The sequence below is a fragment of the Bombina bombina genome, chromosome 1 (genome assembly GCF_027579735.1).
Source record: "Bombina bombina isolate aBomBom1 chromosome 1, aBomBom1.pri, whole genome shotgun sequence".
Lineage (NCBI taxonomy): Eukaryota > Metazoa > Chordata > Amphibia > Anura > Bombinatoridae > Bombina > Bombina bombina.
The window spans coordinates 925,889,347-925,901,637 of record NC_069499.1 but is presented as its reverse complement, the minus strand read 5'-3'; positions in this window follow the sequence as shown (position 1 = coordinate 925,901,637).

Genomic DNA, 12,291 nt, shown 5'->3' with positions numbered 1-12,291 from the left:
TGTTTGTTTCCCCTGCATCCGGTCCCACAAAATCTCTTAGTCCTCAGGAAATACAGGCAATAATTTCCAAGGATATCAAAATATAGAATGGGTACAACCAGGATTCAACATTCTATTTCAGAGGAAAATTGGACAGCGTATCCACCCTTCTTTCATGCAACCCAGAGTTCCTTGTGAGTACTCAGTGACCCAATTTATCCTGAACTATAACTCCGCCCTAATCTCTAAAAGCCATTCACAGATGTGTGAGGATCTGTAGTGCTATGATTGGATGGATGCTAATTAACTTTTGGGGATAATTCATCCAATGTTAAGTATAGCGGGTTGTACTTTTACTAATTCACCACAAGATGGCGATGGTGAGTTGTGCTATAAAAGTGAACTTGTGTAACTTCCTTATATTTATTTTTCTTAGAATTCATTTTTTTCATATATCATACATATATATATTCATATATACATATACATAGTACATATATATATATATATATATATATATATATATATATATATATATATATATATATATATATACACACATACATATGCATACCTACATCCATGTCTACTTACAAGCATGCAAATATATTTAATTTAATATTTTTTCTGTTTAACCAAAATGTACCAGTTTAAAAATTAAATCCTTATGACTTAGATCGACACTTATTTATATATAAGTATTATACATAAATAGAATTTTTGTATGTGGGCATCTCATATATAAGTGTATGTTACAGATTGGTATAATGAATTATATAGTATTTTACAATAATTTCTCATTATATGTATATTTTAGTCTGTCATGACTCCTCAATGCATGGTGATGCCTGGGAGTATGATTTGGTCAGGTAATCAGTATATATATATTTATATACAATACATAAATGTACAAGTCATATACATACATATATATATATATATATATATATATAAATATATATATATATGCGGTTAACAGAAAGGAGAACTGCACCCCTGAGATAGAACAAAAGCTAGAATAACTTCCATGCCTGTTCATTTATATTGCAACTCAGGGTGCTCGTTCTTTTAGCACACTATGCCCCTTCACAGAGAAAAAATATCCTGTAGCATATCAGTCTGATCCTGCCCAATGACAGTCCAGCGCCGAAATACCAGGCAATTCTTCTCTGAACAAGGGAAGCAACAACCCCAGACGATCGTTTCGGCCTTCTATGGGCCTCGTCAGTGAGGTGCAGTTGTATCTCTCTAAGGGCATGTGTGCACGGGGTCCACGTCTGGATTACCCATTACTCTTAGGGAGACCTAAGGGTAATTTACATATGCGGTTAACAGAAAGGAGAACTGCACCCCTGAGATAGAACAAAAGCTAGAATAACTTCCATGCCTGTTCATTTATATTGCAACTCAGGGTGCTCGTTCTTTTAGCACACTATGCCCCTTCACAGAGAAAAAATATCCTGTAGCATATCAGTCTGATCCTGCCCAATGACAGTCCAGCGCCGAAATACCAGGCAATTCTTCTCTGAACAAGGGAAGCAACAACCCCAGACGATCGTTTCGGCCTTCTATGGGCCTCGTCAGTGAGGTGCAGTTGTATCTCTCTAAGGGCATGTGTGCACGGGGTCCACGTCTGGATTACCCATTACTCTTAGGGAGACCTAAGGGTAATTTACATATGCGGTTAACAGAAAGGAGAACTGCACCCCTGAGATAGAACAAAAGCTAGAATAACTTCCATGCCTGTTCATTTATATTGCAACTCAGGGTGCTCGTTCTTTTAGCACACTATGCCCCTTCACAGAGAAAAAATATCCTGTAGCATATCAGTCTGATCCTGCCCAATGACAGTCCAGCGCCGAAATACCAGGCAATTCTTCTCTGAACAAGGGAAGCAACAACCCCAGACGATCGTTTCGGCCTTCTATGGACCTCGTCAGTGAGGTGCAGTTGTATCTCTCTAAGGGCATGTGTGCACGGGGTCCACGTCTGGATTACCCATTACTCTTAGGGAGACCTAAGGGTAATTTACATATGCGGTTAACAGAAAGGAGAACTGCACCCCTGAGATAGAACAAAAGCTAGAATAACTTCCATGCCTGTTCATTTATATTGCAACTCGGGGTGCTCGTTCTTTTAGCACACTATGCCCCTTCACAGAGAAAAAATATCCTGTAGCATATCAGTCTGATCCTGCCCAATGACAGTCCAGCGCCGAAATACCAGGCAATTCTTCTCTGAACAAGGGAAGCAACAACCCCAGACGATCGGTTCGGCCTTCTATGGGCCTCGTCAGTGAGGTGCAGTTGTATCTCTCTAAGGGCATGTGTGCACGGGGTCCACGTCTGGATTACCCATTACTCTTAGGGAGACCTAAGGGTAATTTACATATGCGGTTAACAGAAAGGAGAACTGCACCCCTGAGATAGAACAAAAGCTAGAATAACTTCCATGCCTGTTCATTTATATTGCAACTCAGGGTGCTCGTTCTTTTAGCACACTATGCCCCTTCACAGAGAAAAAATATCCTGTAGCATATCAGTCTGATCCTGCCCAATGACAGTCCAGCGCCGAAATACCAGGCAATTCTTCTCTGAACAAGGGAAGCAACAACCCCAGACGATCGTTTCGGCCTTCTATGGGCCTCGTCAGTGAGGTGCAGTTGTATCTCTCTAAGGGCATGTGTGCACGGGGTCCACGTCTGGATTACCCATTACTCTTAGGGAGACCTAAGGGTAATTTACATATGCGGTTAACAGAAAGGAGAACTGCACCCCTGAGATAGAACAAAAGCTAGAATAACTTCCATGCCTGTTCATTTATATTGCAACTCAGGGTGCTCGTTCTTTTAGCACACTATGCCCCTTCACAGAGAAAAAATATCCTGTAGCATATCAGTCTGATCCTGCCCAATGACAGTCCAGCGCCGAAATACCAGGCAATTCTTCTCTGAACAAGGGAAGCAACAACCCCAGACGATCGTTTCGGCCTTCTATGGGCCTCGTCAGTGAGGTGCAGTTGTATCTCTCTAAGGGCATGTGTGCACGGGGTCCACGTCTGGATTACCCATTACTCTTAGGGAGACCTAAGGGTAATTTACATATGCGGTTAACAGAAAGGAGAACTGCACCCCTGAGATAGAACAAAAGCTAGAATAACTTCCATGCCTGTTCATTTATATTGCAACTCAGGGTGCTCGTTCTTTTAGCACACTATGCCCCTTCACAGAGAAAAAATATCCTGTAGCATATCAGTCTGATCCTGCCCAATGACAGTCCAGCGCCGAAATACCAGGCAATTCTTCTCTGAACAAGGGAAGCAACAACCCCAGACGATCGTTTCGGCCTTCTATGGGCCTCGTCAGTGAGGTGCAGTTGTATCTCTCTAAGGGCATGTGTGCACGGGGTCCACGTCTGGATTACCCATTACTCTTAGGGAGACCTAAGGGTAATTTACATATGCGGTTAACAGAAAGGAGAACTGCACCCCTGAGATAGAACAAAAGCTAGAATAACTTCCATGCCTGTTCATTTATATTGCAACTCAGGGTGCTCGTTCTTTTAGCACACTATGCCCCTTCACAGAGAAAAAATATCCTGTAGCATATCAGTCTGATCCTGCCCAATGACAGTCCAGCGCCGAAATACCAGGCAATTCTTCTCTGAACAAGGGAAGCAACAACCCCAGACGATCGTTTCGGCCTTCTATGGGCCTCGTCAGTGAGGTGCAGTTGTATCTCTCTAAGGGCATGTGTGCACGGGGTCCACGTCTGGATTACCCATTACTCTTAGGGAGACCTAAGGGTAATTTACATATGCGGTTAACAGAAAGGAGAACTGCACCCCTGAGATAGAACAAAAGCTAGAATAACTTCCATGCCTGTTCATTTATATTGCAACTCAGGGTGCTCGTTCTTTTAGCACACTATGCCCCTTCACAGAGAAAAAATATCCTGTAGCATATCAGTCTGATCCTGCCCAATGACAGTCCAGCGCCGAAATACCAGGCAATTCTTCTCTGAACAAGGGAAGCAACAACCCCAGACGATCGTTTCGGCCTTCTATGGGCCTCGTCAGTGAGGTGCAGTTGTATCTCTCTAAGGGCATGTGTGCACGGGGTCCACGTCTGGATTACCCATTACTCTTAGGGAGACCTAAGGGTAATTTACATATGCGGTTAACAGAAAGGAGAACTGCACCCCTGAGATAGAACAAAAGCTAGAATAACTTCCATGCCTGTTCATTTATATTGCAACTCAGGGTGCTCGTTCTTTTAGCACACTATGCCCCTTCACAGAGAAAAAATATCCTGTAGCATATCAGTCTGATCCTGCCCAATGACAGTCCAGCGCCGAAATACCAGGCAATTCTTCTCTGAACAAGGGAAGCAACAACCCCAGACGATCGTTTCGGCCTTCTACGGGCCTCGTCAGTGAGGTGCAGTTGTATCTCTCTAAGGGCATGTGTGCACGGGGTCCACGTCTGGATTACCCATTACTCTTAGGGAGACCTAAGGGTAATTTACATATGCGGTTAACAGAAAGGAGAACTGCACCCCTGAGATAGAACAAAAGCTAGAATAACTTCCATGCCTGTTCATTTATATTGCAACTCAGGGTGCTCGTTCTTTTAGCACACTATGCCCCTTCACAGAGAAAAAATATCCTGTAGCATATCAGTCTGATCCTGCCCAATGACAGTCCAGCGCCGAAATACCAGGCAATTCTTCTCTGAACAAGGGAAGCAACAACCCCAGACGATCGTTTCGGCCTTCTATGGGCCTCGTCAGTGAGGTGCAGTTGTATCTCTCTAAGGGCATGTGTGCACGGGGTCCACGTCTGGATTACCCATTACTCTTAGGGAGACCTAAGGGTAATTTACATATGCGGTTAACAGAAAGGAGAACTGCACCCCTGAGATAGAACAAAAGCTAGAATAACTTCCATGCCTGTTCATTTATATTGCAACTCAGGGTGCTCGTTCTTTTAGCACACTATGCCCCTTCACAGAGAAAAAATATCCTGTAGCATATCAGTCTGATCCTGCCCAATGACAGTCCAGCGCCGAAATACCAGGCAATTCTTCTCTGAACAAGGGAAGCAACAACCCCAGACGATCGTTTCGGCCTTCTATGGGCCTCGTCAGTGAGGTGCAGTTGTATCTCTCTAAGGGCATGTGTGCACGGGGTCCACGTCTGGATTACCCATTACTCTTAGGGAGACCTAAGGGTAATTTACATATGCGGTTAACAGAAAGGAGAACTGCACCCCTGAGATAGAACAAAAGCTAGAATAACTTCCATGCCTGTTCATTTATATTGCAACTCAGGGTGCTCGTTCTTTTAGCACACTATGCCCTTTCACAGAGAAAAAATATCCTGTAGCATAGCAGTCTGATCCTGCCCAATGACAGTCCAGCGCCGAAATACCAGGCAATTCTTCTCTGAACAAGGGAAGCAACAACCCCAGACGATCGTTTCGGCCTTCTATGGGCCTCGTCAGTGAGGTGCAGTTGTATCTCTCTAAGGGCATGTGTGCACGGGGTCCACGTCTGGATTACCCATTACTCTTAGGGAGACCTAAGGGTAATTTACATATGCGGTTAACAGAAAGGAGAACTGCACCCCTGAGATAGAACAAAAGCTAGAATAACTTCCATGCCTGTTCATTTATATTGCAACTCAGGGTGCTCGTTCTTTTAGCACACTATGCCCCTTCACAGAGAAAAAATATCCTGTAGCATATCAGTCTGATCCTGCCCAATGACAGTCCAGCGCCGAAATACCAGGCAATTCTTCTCTGAACAAGGGAAGCAACAACCCCAGATACACAGGCATACACATATTCATATCATACTGGTTATTTCATATGTCCTTCCTTACACATTTAATTTCTCTATACATTTTGATACATGGGACATTATTTATCACAATTTTATATGCCAATATACACCATTCTAACTTTTAATTTCTTATATTTCAAAATTGTATTTTTTTTTTTTTTAAAAGTCTTTATTTATATCCAACATAATAAGCTGACAATCAGTAGCAAGGAAAAAAGAAAAAAAACAAAAGTCAAACAAGAACAATCCGCTCTGGGTTTCAAATAAATACATTTTAGGTAATGAACCAGTATTTAAGCGTCATGATAGAAGACATACAATATACATGGCCATAAAAACCTCAGGTGTTTACAGCTTAACACAGAAAAACAAAATTAATATATGACATTCATTGGCTGAAGCTTGCCCAGACATAAAATAATTTTCCTAAATTACAATAGTACTCAATTCCTTGTTGGATGATTTTGTATTAGTTTTACCCAAACATAACTGCCCACACACTTTACAACACACAAAAACAGAACAATACAAGACAATACAGAACAATACAAAACAAAATAATATAGAAAAGAAAGAAAGAAGAGAAAAAAAAAAAGAAGAGAAAAAAAAAAAAAAGGACCCCCACACAAATCTTCAGACCCCCGTCACCACCTCCCTAAGAGAACTAGTTTAGTGTTACGTAAAGGATATATCAAACATTCCCTTTCAGCAGGGGGAAATGTTTTTAGAAATGCTGACCATTTTAAAAAAAAACTAGAAATATCATTATCATTATCAATGTTAACATTATATTGTTCAAGAATACATTGCTTTTTTAAGCAATTTTTAATTTCAGAGATACTGGGACCGGTGTTCATTTTCCATTTTTTAAAGATAAGGTATCTGACAGCCAGTATAGTTATATTAATCAATTTAATATTAAGCTGCTTATCTTCTGGATTGGAAAAGAGAAAGACTACATTCAAATCAGTCAGATTTATCGAGGGGAGACCTAGTGCTTTACAAAGCCAAAATTGGACTTTAAACCAAACGTTCCTGATTTTTGGGCAAGTCCATAGCATATGCAAGAGATCTGCAGAAGGAAGTGAGCACTTAGGACAGGTAGTAAAATTAGTTTTCCCACATCTTGTTCCCTTTTCTGGTGTAAAATATGTCCTATGTAACAACTTAACATGGGATTCTCTCCATGTGGACGAGAGAGTTGTCCGAGCAACCTCTTGAATTGAGATAGAAGGTAATTTAGAATCAACTTCTTTATCTAAGAGTCTAGCCCAGTTACCCGCAATTTTATCAAGATTGATTGTACCTCTATCCGATACCAATATCATATAACATGGAGAGATTGACGTAATTCCATTTTTTGCCAAAATGAGCCACTTGTCCAACTGCCCTAATGACCAGTTCCACCCGTGCTCATTTATTAATTTCATGACGTAGTGTCTGGCTTGAAGATAGGCATAGAAGTTTCTATGTGGGAGATTAAATTTCAATCTAAGTGCATCAAATGATTGGATACAACCTTCTTCTGTATCAAGCAGCTGAAAAACATTAATGAGCCCTCGAGTATTCCAATTTGAAAAAATTAAAGAGGGTGAACCGTCCTGAAATTGTGGATTCCCTACCAATGGCAAAAATCGAGAAACATGGTATTCTGTTCCAAGCAAGTTACATACTTTTTTCCAGGCCAGAATTATGTTATGTATAGTTTTATATCTTCTAATATGAGATGGAATATCGGGCGTGTCCATATGTATAAGTGCCGCCGGTACGAAGGGGTGCATGATGCTAATCTCAAGATCAATATTTGTAACATAGTTGCGCTGAAATAACCAGTCCGCTACAATACGAATTAGAAAAACATAGTTATATGCCCTCAAATCAGGTAGAGCCAGACCTCCAACTCCTATTGGGAGAGAGAGTTTTGCCAGTGACATTCTGGGCTTCCTATCCTGCCATAAGAAGGATCGAAGATATGAATTAAATAAAGTAATATCCTTTTTCTTCAATAGCAAAGGGATGTTCTGTAGAACATACAATATTTTAGGTAATAGGATCATTTTATATACTGCTATGCGTCCAGATAATGAGAGAGGTAGATTCTGCCAATTCCTGAGGGTTGCTCTAACTTTGTTTAAAACAGGCGGGATATTCAGCAAATACAAGGTATCAGGGTTACTAGAGATATTTATACCCAGGTATTTAAACGAGTCCTTCACTATGGAAAAAGGTATATTTGTAGGAGAGTTACTTGTCTGCCTAACCCAAAGAAATTCAGATTTACTTATATTTACCTTGTACCCTGAGAAGGATCCAAACTGTTGTATAATAGCCATCAAAATTGGCAAATTCCTGTGTATATTAGCTAAATACAGAAGAATATCGTCCGCATATAATGCTATTCTTAATTCCCGCCCAGCGACTACAATCCCCTCAAGCCTCTGTCTTATCATTAATGCAAGAGGTTCAATAGCGATGTTAAAAAGGAGCGGGGACAGGGGACACCCCTGCCTCGTTCCCCTCTGAAGAATTATCTCTGAAGACAAATGACCGTTAACTATTAGTCTAGTAGAGGCCGTATGATATAATTTTTCTATAAAATTCGTGAAATTGCCTTTAAGCCCAAACTTCTCTAAAGATAATAAAAGATGGTCATGATGAATTGAATCAAAGGCCTTTTCGGCATCTATGGCTAATATTGCCAGATCCGCTTCATTTACTCGTCCCATTTGATCAGGGATCGTAGTATTGGAAAAAAAATCTAAGGTTAGCAGAAGTTCCCTTATCTTGGCAGCAGAATTCCTATTTTTCATGAACCCGGCTTGGTCTGAATTGACAATAGAAGGAAGAAGGGACTGCAGCCGCTGCGCAAGGATTGTAGTTAACAATTTATAGTCCGTATTCATGAGGGCAATTGGCCTATAAGATTCTATTGCTTTTGGATCTTTCCCTTCTTTAAAATCAGGGACGTAAATGATGCGGTAAAGCTAGATGTAGGAGCATTACCCTCTATATAAATGTAGTTAAATAATGCAGTTAAATACGGTGTTATAATAGCTGGTACCGATCTATAGAATTCATTAGGTATTGCATCCGGTCCCGGTGCTTTATTATATCCCAGCTTATTAATTGATTTAGCCACTTCTGCTTCAGTAATAGGAGATTCAAGATCTTCAATTGATGATGCTAGTAATGATGGAAATGTGATGCCTGACCAAAACCTCTGGCATTCCGAAGTATCAGAGGGTTTAGCCGAGTAAATAGATTGATAATAATCAAAAACAATTTGAAGAAGGTCCTGTGCAGAGCTGGCTGTTTGCCCCTTTCTATGGAGAACGTCTATTAGCTGGGATCCTAGATCCTGCTTAACTAATCTAGCTAAGAGTTTCCCCGTCTTATTCCCATACTTGTAGAATTTTGCGGAGAACCGTATATCCTTTTGAGTGGCTTTATATATAAGCAGTGAGTCTCTCGCCTCTAGTGCAGTAATATATTTGGCCCATTTCTGGGGTGTCTTTTCCATTAAGTATAGATTATAAGAGTTTGTGACTGCTTGAAGCAGTTCGTTCTCACGCTTTTTAAGACTCTTTGTGCGCCTGATAGTATAGGACAGAATCTCCCCTCTCATCACTGCTTTGGCCGTTTCCCAGAACAGAGAAGGCCGACTCATGGCCTCTGCATTAAACATAGCGAAGTCCGCAAATTTAGATTCCAGAAAATTTTTAAACTTAACATCAGAAGACAAAAACTTAGGATAAGAGAAACGATTATTAGCCTGAGAAGGTGTACCTATTTGAGATTCAAAACATATTGGGGCATGGTCAGACACCGCGATAGGCAATATTTGAGCTGATACTTTGTATTTACATAGTCTTTCATCAATCAAAAATAAATCAATCCGAGACAATGACTTATGTGCTTTTGAAAGACACGTAAAATCCCGCGTATCTGGGCTTTGAAGCCTCCAAATGTCCCTTACTCTCAAGTTAGAAAAGATCCTAGAAAACAACTTTGCCTCAAGATTATCCCTTTTGGTTTTTTAGAAAACTCCTGCTGCCTCATTCTATCTAATGGGTACCGCGGAGCCATGTTAAAATCGCCAGCTAAAATAAGGAAGCCTTCTGCAGATGTCATAAGCCTGGCCTGCAACGCATCCCAGAAAGATAAATCAAAGACGTTTGGAGCATATACATTACATAACGTATACAGAATACCAGCAATCTTAATTTTCAAAATAATATATCTCCCCTCTTCATCTGACTGACTCTGAATTACCTCATAATTAAATTTTTTCCCCAGAAGAATAGCAACTCCACCTCTGCGACTACGACTAGGTGAGAAAAAAAACTCCTTTACCCATTCAGATTTAAGTTTAAGGATTTCTTGTGTTTTCAAATGTGTTTCTTGTAAAAAAGCAATAGAGGAGCCTATTTTTCTAAGATAAGAGATAATCGTTTTTCTCTTAATAGGGGAAGTAAGACCTCCTATATTCCAGGAGACAAATTTAATCCCGTTCATTTTAGACAATCTCTACAACTCGAGACGGGAGGCGGTAGCGGGGGAAGAAAAAAAAACAAAAAAAAAAAACCCAGCACATAAAACATAACAAAACCACGATTATACGCCCCAAACAAGCACAAACAACCAAAAAACATAAACCAGACGTGGAGACCGTCTGGTGCCCTAACCTGAAAAGAACCCATCATGATGATACAACAGTGGATCTATTCATACTCAAAAACCAATCTACTGAGCTATGTTGTTTTTAGTAAAAAAAGCTTCTGGGGCTTTGGCAGAGTCAAAAAAATATGAGGTGTTGTCATAGACCAATCGAAGCCTAGCAGGATGAACAATTGTTGCACGCAGTCCCTGCTGTATAAGTTTGGTACAAACTGGTGCTAACTCTTTTCTTTTAAAAGCAGTATCTGCTGCATAATCCTGGAACAACAATATTTTTGTTCCTTCCAGAAGTATGGGCTGACTCTTACGAAAAGCTTGCAAAAAAATCAATTTGTCTTGATAGTTCAAAAATTTGGCTAGGATTGGTCTTGGCCTCATATTATTTCTTGAAGGGGATGCTACTCCTAACCTATGTACCCGTTCTATGACAATATCATGATAGGTCTCAGGGATATTCAGCAGTGTTGGAAGTGTTTTAGTGATCAATTTATTTAGATCTTCAAACTGCTTCCCCTCGGGAACCCCTATTATTCTTAAGTTATTTCGTCTAGCCCGATTTTCCAGGTCTTCTACTTTGTTTTGTAATTTAGAAAGGGCTGAGGAAGTAGCTTCTAATTTAGTGTTTTGAGCTGTGGTAAGATCTTCAAGATCCGATACTCTCTGTTCTACCTCAGAGAATCTCTCTGAGAATTGTTTAATCTCTGTGCTTAGCTGAGCAATATCATATTTTATCTCTGCTTTAAGTGACTCAAACTTAGGCGCAAGGGCCATAGATATATCTGAAACTAGAGACTGTAGGTCAATGGACTCATGAGCACTAAGGGAATCACGTGCGGCCAGCTGTAAGTCGCCAGCCGCCTCAATGTTAGGCTTAGTTCTTTTATCCCTTTGTCTAGCTGACATGACTGAAGGTGAGGTTTTGGATTGTGAGTGTAAAAACTTATCCATTAGCTTGTGAGGAAAGGAAGTGGGGGAGAGCAAACAACAAAAAAAATAATCTAAAGTGATAGAGGGGGGAGAAGACCCCAGAGGAAAGGAAATAAAACAACAAAGAAAAAGAAAAAGGGATGAGGAAAAGTGCTTTCTTTTTTCAGATTTTTCTTTTCTTTTTCTCCTATTGTCTTCTACCTTCTTTTATGTGCAAATCAACCGTGAAATAAGATCAGTCCTGTCTGTGACTAAAGGGAATAATCAGTAGATGTCCCTGTGCCTTGGCTACATATACTCACAGCCTAAAATTTGTGTGAGCTCCTAGAACATTTGCAGTTTTTCACAATTACATAGGTTCTATACAGTCATCAATCTTTTGTAACCTACTAGGTCAATTCTGATTTTGTATATACAACCAGTTTTAACCATCAACATCCTAAGCACATTTTCAAGCACCTTTAAATAAGCCTGTATGATAACAATAAAACCCCGTATTGGTAACAATACATTCAATTCTTAGAGCATTGTGGTACAATATTACAGATTTTACAAAAAAAAAAAAAAAACAAGAGCGTGAGCTTTAGTTCTAGTAACACTTAACCAGCGATTTCTGACCTAACACAGCCAGATATTATTTTAACCATAAGCTGTCTGACAAGGTATTATCATTCAATACAATAAAAAAGAGAAAGAAAAAATGTATTATAAGCCAAGATTTTAGCTTTCAATATCTTATAGAAAGTGTAACACCTAAATGTAACCAAATAAACTTAGCTAATATATATACAATAGATGTGATATCTTTCTTCCTTTTATAGAGATTAGCTAGGGTAGAAATAGCTTTTCATAGCTTTTTAAGTTTCAA